Raw genomic sequence first — 8,127 nt, forward strand, 5'->3', positions numbered from 1 at the left:
ATGATCCTGGGTAGGGGAACAATTGCCCAATTTAATGCTGTACCATCGCCAGCGCACGGCGCATTGGGGATCCCTACACCAACAGGCGTAGCATTTGTTTACCGCGATCATTTGTGCGCAGTGACAACCACGCCGCGGGAAGGGAGAATGAAACTTCCAACGGAGGACAATGCGCCAGAGAAGTGGATTTTAAACCCAAAATTCCCCGACCAAGCGGTCACAATTGGCGCTACCATTTCAGACGACACGAGATTGAGAGTGAAAAGGTTGCTCACAAAATACATGTCGGTCTTCGCGTGGCAACACTCCGATATGACTGGGGTCCCGCGAGACTTGGCGCAACACTCTCTTAACACGTTCAAGTCGGTGGAGCCAATTGCTCAGAAGAAGAGAATCATGGGGGATGAAAAGGCGAAGGCCATGAATGAGCAAGTTGAGGACCTGTTGCGCGCAAACATTATCCGCCCGATCCGATACCAGACGTGGGTAGCCAATCCTGTGATGGTAAAGAAAAGCAACGGGTCATGGAGGATGTGTATTGACTTCAAGGACCTCAACAAAGCATGTCCGAAAGACTGTTACCCACTACCAAACATCGACGCAAAGGTGGACTCCGTGGCGCCATTCAAACTCAAATGTTTCTTGGATGCCTACAAAGGCTATCACCAGATTCAAATGGCACCACAGGATGAAGACAAGACGGCCTTCAGAACCGACAAGGGTGTTTTTTGTTACACAAAAATGCCCTTTGGTTTAAAGAATGCGGGCGCCACCTATCAGAGACTTATGGATTCTGTTTTCAATGAACAAATCGGAAGGAATCTAGAAGTCTACGTTGATGATTTGGTGATCAAGAGCAGGGAGGAGAGACAAATGCTCAACGACATCGAGGAAACTCTTCAGCGCCTAACGGAAGTTAACATGAAGCTCAACCCGAGCAAATGTACTTTCGGCGCGGAAGAGGGGAAATTTCTTGGTGTAATGGTCACTAAGGATGGTTTCAAGGTGAATCCTGAGAAGGTGGAAGCCATCCTTGACATGCCTTCACCAGCCACCATGAAAGAGGTTCAGAAGCTGAATGGTAGATTGGTGTCAATCAACAGGTTCCTAGCTAACCACGCCAGCAAATCTACTCCATTCGTTAACACCTTGAGGAACTGTTTGAAGAAGAGCCAATTCAAGTGGACGCCTGAGGCTGAGCAAGCTTTCACTGAGATAAAAGAATGTCTCATTAAATTGCCAGCGCTCACAGCTCCACTTCCTGGCGAGACCCTTACATTGTACCTGTCAGCTGGAGACCGCGCGATCGGTGCAGTATTATTGGTGGATCGCAAGGGGATACAAACGCCGATATACTATGTGAGTCGGGTGCTCACAGACCCTGAGACGCGCTATTCCATCATGGAAAAGTTAGTTTTGTCGCTAACACACGCGTCGCGCAAGCTCCATAGATACTTCAATGGTCATCCTATTGAAGTACTGACTGGTTACAACATCCAGCAAGTCTTGCGACGTCCCGCGCTCTCCGGAAGGCTGACAAAGTGGGCGCTGGAATTAGGTGAGCACACGATCACTTATAAGCCCCGTCCAGCAATAAAGGGTCAAGTTTTGGCGGATTTCATTACGGAAATCCCAGAGGGAAAGATTGAAGAAGCTCAGCGCGAGGTAGACCCTCCGCGAGCAAATGATGAAGAAGATGTTTGGAGGCTATTCACTGATGGAGCCTCCAACAGCGAAGGGTCTGGCGCAGGTCTCAAACTGGTGGACCCTGATAATCATGAATATACTTATGCTATCAGGTTGGACTTCAAGAGTACCAACAATGAGGCTGAGTATGAAGCCCTGCTGGCTGGTCTGCGCATCGCGCGCAAGTTTGGGGTTAAAAGACTAGAGGCGCATGTTGATTCTTACTTGGTAGCTGCTCAGGTCAACGGCCTATATGACGCCAAGGAGAACACAATGCCTCTGTATCTAGAGCAGGCAAAAAAGCTCGTTGAGCAGTTTGACTTCTTCAGAATCATACACATCTCACGAAGCGAAAACAAGTCCGCAGACGCGTTGAGTAAAATGGCATCAACTAATTTTGATCACTTTGGCAAAGATGTCAGGGTGGAAATAATGAGCAGCCCGTCAGTGCAAACGCAATCGGTCCTGGTAATTCATACAACTCCTTCATCCTGGATAACTCCAATAATGGAATTCCTGAAAGAGGGGAAGTTACCGGATGATCGCGCACAGGCGAGAAAGATAAGACACAAGGCGCAGAACTATGAACTACTTGATGGTACAGTGTATCGGCGCTCTTATCTTGGACCGCTCATGAAATGCCTGGATGCGGAAGAAGCAAGCTATGTGATTAGGGAGATTCATGAAGGAATCTGTGGAATTCACGCTGGTCCGCGCATGGTGGTTACCAAGGCGATGAGCTCGGGCTACTATTGGCCAGGCATGTACTTGGATGCGCTAAAAGAAATCCAAAAATGCAAGGCATGTCAGAGCTACGCGCCAAACGCCATGCGTCCAAAAAACAACTTGATTCCAGTCACCTCAGCATGGCCTTTTCACAAATGGGCCATTGATATTGTGGGGCCCCTGCCGCAAGCGCAAGGGCGAGTGAAATTTTTGGTAGTGGCGATAGACTATTTCACAAAATGGGTTGAAGCCAAGCCACTAGCAAAAATCACAGCTGAGGCGATGAAGCAATTTATCTGGAGCCACATCATTTGCCGTTTTGGCCTTCCTATGGAAATTGTGAGCGACAATGGCAAACAATTCACTGACAGGAAGATGTCAAGCTGGCTCAAAGAATTGCACATCAACCAAATCTTCACGTCCGTTTACCATCCTCAAGGGAATGGCCAAGTGGAGCGCGCGAATCAAAGTTTACTAAATGGGCTGAAGAAAAGATTGGAGGGAGAATCCCATTCTTGGGTCGAAGAGTTACCTAATGTCTTGTGGGCGCACAGGACATTAAGCAAAACTAGCAATGGCGAATCCCCGTTCAGCCTAACCTATGGGACAGAGGCTATGATCCCAGCGGAAATTGGATGCCCATCCCATAGGGTACTCATGATGGGCAAAACTGATAACGACCGCGAAAGAAGATTGGACCTTAACTTGCTTGAAGGGCGCAGAGAAGCGGCTATCATTACTGAGGCCAGATACAAGAAAAAGCTGGAAAAATATTATAATCAGCGCGTTAAAGAGTGCCACTTCAAGAAAAATGATTTTGTCCTTCGAAACAATGAAGCTAGTCGCGTAATACCCCCAGGAAAAATGTCCCCCAATTGGGAGGGACCTTATCAAATTTCAGAAGATCTGGGGAAAGGCGCGTACGCTTTAAAAGATTTGAACGGAAAAAAGATACCGCGCGCGTGGAACGCGGCACAACTTAGAAAATGCTTCATGTAAAAAGTTCAAATTTGTAATCAAGGCTTTTAAGCCATCATGAATGCTGATTCGCGCTATCTTTCAATATTGGTTCTATTACCTTTGCATACATGTTTCACACTTCCTTTATTAAATTGGAACAATATGACAACATTATATTGACTTCAAAACAAAATAAAGCGAAGTAAAACATACATGCGCGAGCCTTAGCTCAAACGCCTTAAAGAGTCTTAACTCTAAAACGTCAGGGCCTTAGCCCAAAATTACGAGCCTTAGCTCAAACACGTTAATGAGTCTTAACTCTAAAATCGTCAGGGCCTTAGCCCAAAACAAAGAGCCTTAGCTCAAAACACTCACATACATCCATCTTACACCCCGCGCAGCCTGATCATAAAAATCCTTAAACAAAACTAAGGCAAAATACATGCCATATCATGTTAAGGTCTCAGGTCGAGGCCGCGCGCGGAACCATAGTGGATATCTGAATAACACAAGTTGACATGTAATGGCTAAACTCATACTTCCATACCGCGTGACACCAACGCGCGAAAAAGAAATAACGAAAAATTAGCGTGCATGTCAGCATGAGCAAGATACTGCGAGAGCCACAAACAAAATAGAACAGAGGTTAAGTGAATAATTTCCTTACAACCTTGTTCTTATTTTAACGTTCAAGCATATCTTATATCTATACAACCAAACATGAAGAGATGAATGGAAATGCGCAAGATACGAAAAGGAGATAACAAGTTTCATTTCATTGGATCGAAATTTACAAGTATGATGAGTTACAAACTACAAGTATAAAAGATAAATATACAAAATTTGATGAAGGGCTTCTCAAGTCTCCACGTCGACGTAAGCCGCTTCATCATCCTCATCATCTCGCGCAGCATCTGGCGCGGTCTGCTCTTCATCTCCGAACTGACCATAGTCAAGTTCTTCCTCCTCATTGGAGTCTTCGATCACAACGGTGTCACGAGCAGATTCTTTCGCCGCGCCAGAGCCGCTGACAGGGGCAACATCCCCCGCGCCACCATCATCGCCACCAGCCCTCTCGCAATCATCAAGCAACTTCTTTAGTGCGCCGAGGTCGGGCTGGTCAGCAAGCGCAGCTATCTGTAAATCATTAGAAAAGTAATGAGTACAAACACTTAGAAAAGTTAGTAAAGTAAAACTCATTAAGATCAAGGTACCTGCATAAGGATGGGGATGGGAGTATTCATATATTTTTCCCCCACCGCGGCCATGTCCGCGCAGGCCGCATCGAACTTGTAAGGGTACTCGGATGGGTTCTTCCTCAACATGCCATACTCATACCCATCCGTAAACCCTTCAGCTCGGCCCACCAAACGCGCGGCGGCATTGCAGTCCATCACAAGGGCTTGAAACTCGGCGGAATATTTCATCGCCAAAGCGCAGCGAGCCATGCCCTGTGACACCAGCCATTGGCGATCCTGCGCGAGGCCAGCAACAGACGTCTCGAGGGCAGGAACCTGAGAGTTTAATAACTCAACAGTTTCCTTAGCCTTTTTTAGTTCCTCCTTGTCAGACGCTGCTGCTGCCAAAATTTTTTCTTTCTCCGCCTGCGCAGCACCAAGTGCTTCCTGGCTGGACGCCGCCGTGGCCAAGGCCTCATCTCTATCGGCCTGCGCGGCCGCCAAATCCCTTTTCAGGCGCGCAACCTCGCTCTCCAACGATGATTTCTCAGTAATACTCTTGATGATAGCTTGGTCACGCGCCTCGGCCTGCTGTTCCAAGACACGCACTCTGCGCGCGTACTTGGCAACTTCGGCCTCCGCCAACTGCTGCTTCTCCCGCGCAGCCTGGAGCTCATGCCCGCGCTTGATGTATGCGGTGTTGGCACTTGCTCGGTTTTCACTGAGCTCCGCCTGGAGTTTCTCAGCTCGCGCGCGAGCATCAGACAGGTTCCAGGCGGCCACCTTAGCCTCTCGCTGGGCTTCCACAAGAGCGTCGCGTACTTTAATATAATCACGACGAAGCTCTTGGGAAGCAGCGAAAAAAGCCGACCCAGCGAAAACATGGTCGTTCAGCAAGTCCGCGCGAGTGCGCTCCTCTTGATACCTCCTTTCAGTAGGAGGCACGGCATGAGCCCAGAAGTCCTCGCATACGCCCATGGATTGAAAGGAACTTTCTTCATTAATATTCCATCTCGGGCGGTAAACGTGGTCACCTTCCTGCAAAAATGTAAGAAAAGTTCTAAGTCATAAAACATACTTATAGGGAGATACGCGCAGCGGACCAACAAATCAATACATACCTGCGGGGATGAAGCAGGAAAGTCAGCGCCAGCCCCACCAGAGGTCTGCGCTGCGAACACTTGCGGCATCGCAGGGCTGGCGCGATCTCCTAAGGAGTCTTCACCTTGAACCCCCTCGTCCTCCTCGTCTCCTTCAACAGGCCTCTTCTGCTGCGACCTGGAAGGCTCCAAACCAGCCTCGCGGGGAGGGCTACGTGCAGGAGGAGGCGAAGGAGGTCTCGACGCCGCCAGTTCGGCGCGCAACACCGTTTCCTGCTCCTTGGTTATCCCAACAAGGGGAGACTCAGCACTAGCAGGAGCAGGAGCAGGACCAGAACCAGCGGCGCCGGCAGCTGCGCCAGGAGTATCATCAGCAACTGTTGTACCAGCTACAACTCCTATGAACAAATAAACAAGGAATGGTTTATGACTAAGTCCAAAAGGAAAAATTCAGAAGACAAATGTGCAACACTTACCTTGGCGCAACTCTGTTCGCGCGTCGAACATCGCCATAAAATTCATTCTACCCTTTTCAGAGGGTAGAACAGGGGACTTCGATGGAGTCCCCGGCGCAGCCGTAGCACCTTGTGGCGCCTGCGGCTGATCTGTTACCGTCGCCGGCTCTGCAATCATTCAAATAACCAACGGTTTAATAATAACTCAGTCAGATGAAGATAAGCAAAGTATACCTGTTGCAGGCGCGGCGCGGCTTCTCTCTTCAGCAGCGCGAACGGAGGAGGCGACGGCACCATACCTCAAGTGGACAGGAGGTCTGCCCACTCTCACAGGCAGAGAACTTAAAGAAACCTTTGTGGTTTCCTTAGGTCTCTTCGTTTGAGCATGGGGATGAGCGACAGGGGTGTCCTCTTTCTTCTGTTTCTTACTGGCCCCTGCGCCAGATTTCCCCTTAGCTTTGCGCTTTAGTAGAGGCACCTCCTCTTCCTCCTCCTCCTCTTCCGCGAGCTCTAGCTCGTAGTTTTCAAGCGCATCTACAAAAACAAGCGACAGAACTGTTAATAAACTTGGGTATTCTAAAGGAATGAGCAGGATTGCGAAGGCTTACCAGGCGCGTCACCGTCAAAGTCAAAATCCAGATCCACTGGGATGAACATGTCATCGAAGCGATCCGGGAAACCAACCTCCCCAACGCCAAGTTCGACGGAGCCGCCCTCCACATGTTCATCATAAGCGGCAAGGATGTAATCCTTGGTGACTGCGCAAAGACAAGTTAAATGATATCAGCAAAAGAACGATGTTCGCGCAACAACAAAAAAAAAAAAAAAAAAAAAAAAAAAAAAAAAAAAAACACTTACACAACCCGTCGACTTGGATAACGGGCTCAAGCGCGCTGTCGGCCCAGAGCCTGCTCATGCCGACCCCAACCAGCGCCTCCTCGCAAATTTTCTTCGCGGGGGATGGTTCGGCGGTCAGCTTTTTAACCCATGCGCCAGTTGGGTTCTTGAGGACATCCTCATCCGCAGGCGCAGAAGTGATAGAGCGCATGGTCATACGGATGGGGATCACACCGGCCTTAATGTAAAAAAACCTCTCAGACCAGTCATGAAGGCTCTTGAATGAAACAGTGGAGCACTTCACCTTCTGACTGCGAGGAATAAAAGAGATCCAATTGTCTTGGATCTTGGCCTTATAAAAATATTGAAAGCGCCGAGGAGTGGGTTCCTCGCGCTGGGATTTGCACATGAACTCAAAGTGAGTCACGCGCACGAGTCCAAACGGATGGACTTGGGATATGTGAATCCCATAGAACTTCAACAGTGCACCCACAAACCTTGTCATCGGGAGACGAAGGTTGCAGTGGGTGAAAAAGTGGCTATATAGGGATATATAGCCGGCAGGCGGGTCCGCCGCCGTTTGCCCGGACCTAGGCAACATGCAGCCAAACAGGGTGGGAAACCCCTGAGAGGCGATGAGGTTGTCGAGATCGGCCTGCTTCAATTTGCAGGGGATTTCATTCCACCTTTTGGTGGCCTTGGTCCTCCCTACTTCCTCCGATGTGGTTTCAACAACCTTCTTCCCCTTTCCTTTTTGCTTCAATGTCGACATCACCACAGATTTCACACGGCGTCTTCGAGAGGCAACGGAGGTGATTGAAGGGCTAGACGAGTATGAACTATCAGACATACAACTGTAATAGCCGATAATCGAGGATTCCAATCGATGTAAACACTCAAATCAGAATTTGAAAGCAGAAATTTGAATTTTAGAAACAATGAAGATGAAGATAAAAATTTCCTAAGGGCCTGCTTTTATAGGACCAGGAGAGAGAAAAGTGGCAGCTGATCGGATTCCACGCGCCCCCACTCGCAGGGGCAACCCAAGGAAGGCGCGACACGTGTCCCTAACAGCTGTGTGAGGGGACAGAAAGATGTAACCGACCTGCCACGGAACAGACACGCGCCCTCACTCGCAGGTACAAACCAATGCGAGTGCGACACGTGTTCAAGACAGTTGTGAGG

The sequence above is a fragment of the Bidens hawaiensis genome, unplaced genomic scaffold (assembly GCF_021521415.1).
Source record: "Bidens hawaiensis isolate Kalapana, Puna unplaced genomic scaffold, B.hawaiensis_p1.1 tig00000935_1, whole genome shotgun sequence".
NCBI lineage: Eukaryota > Viridiplantae > Streptophyta > Magnoliopsida > Asterales > Asteraceae > Bidens > Bidens hawaiensis.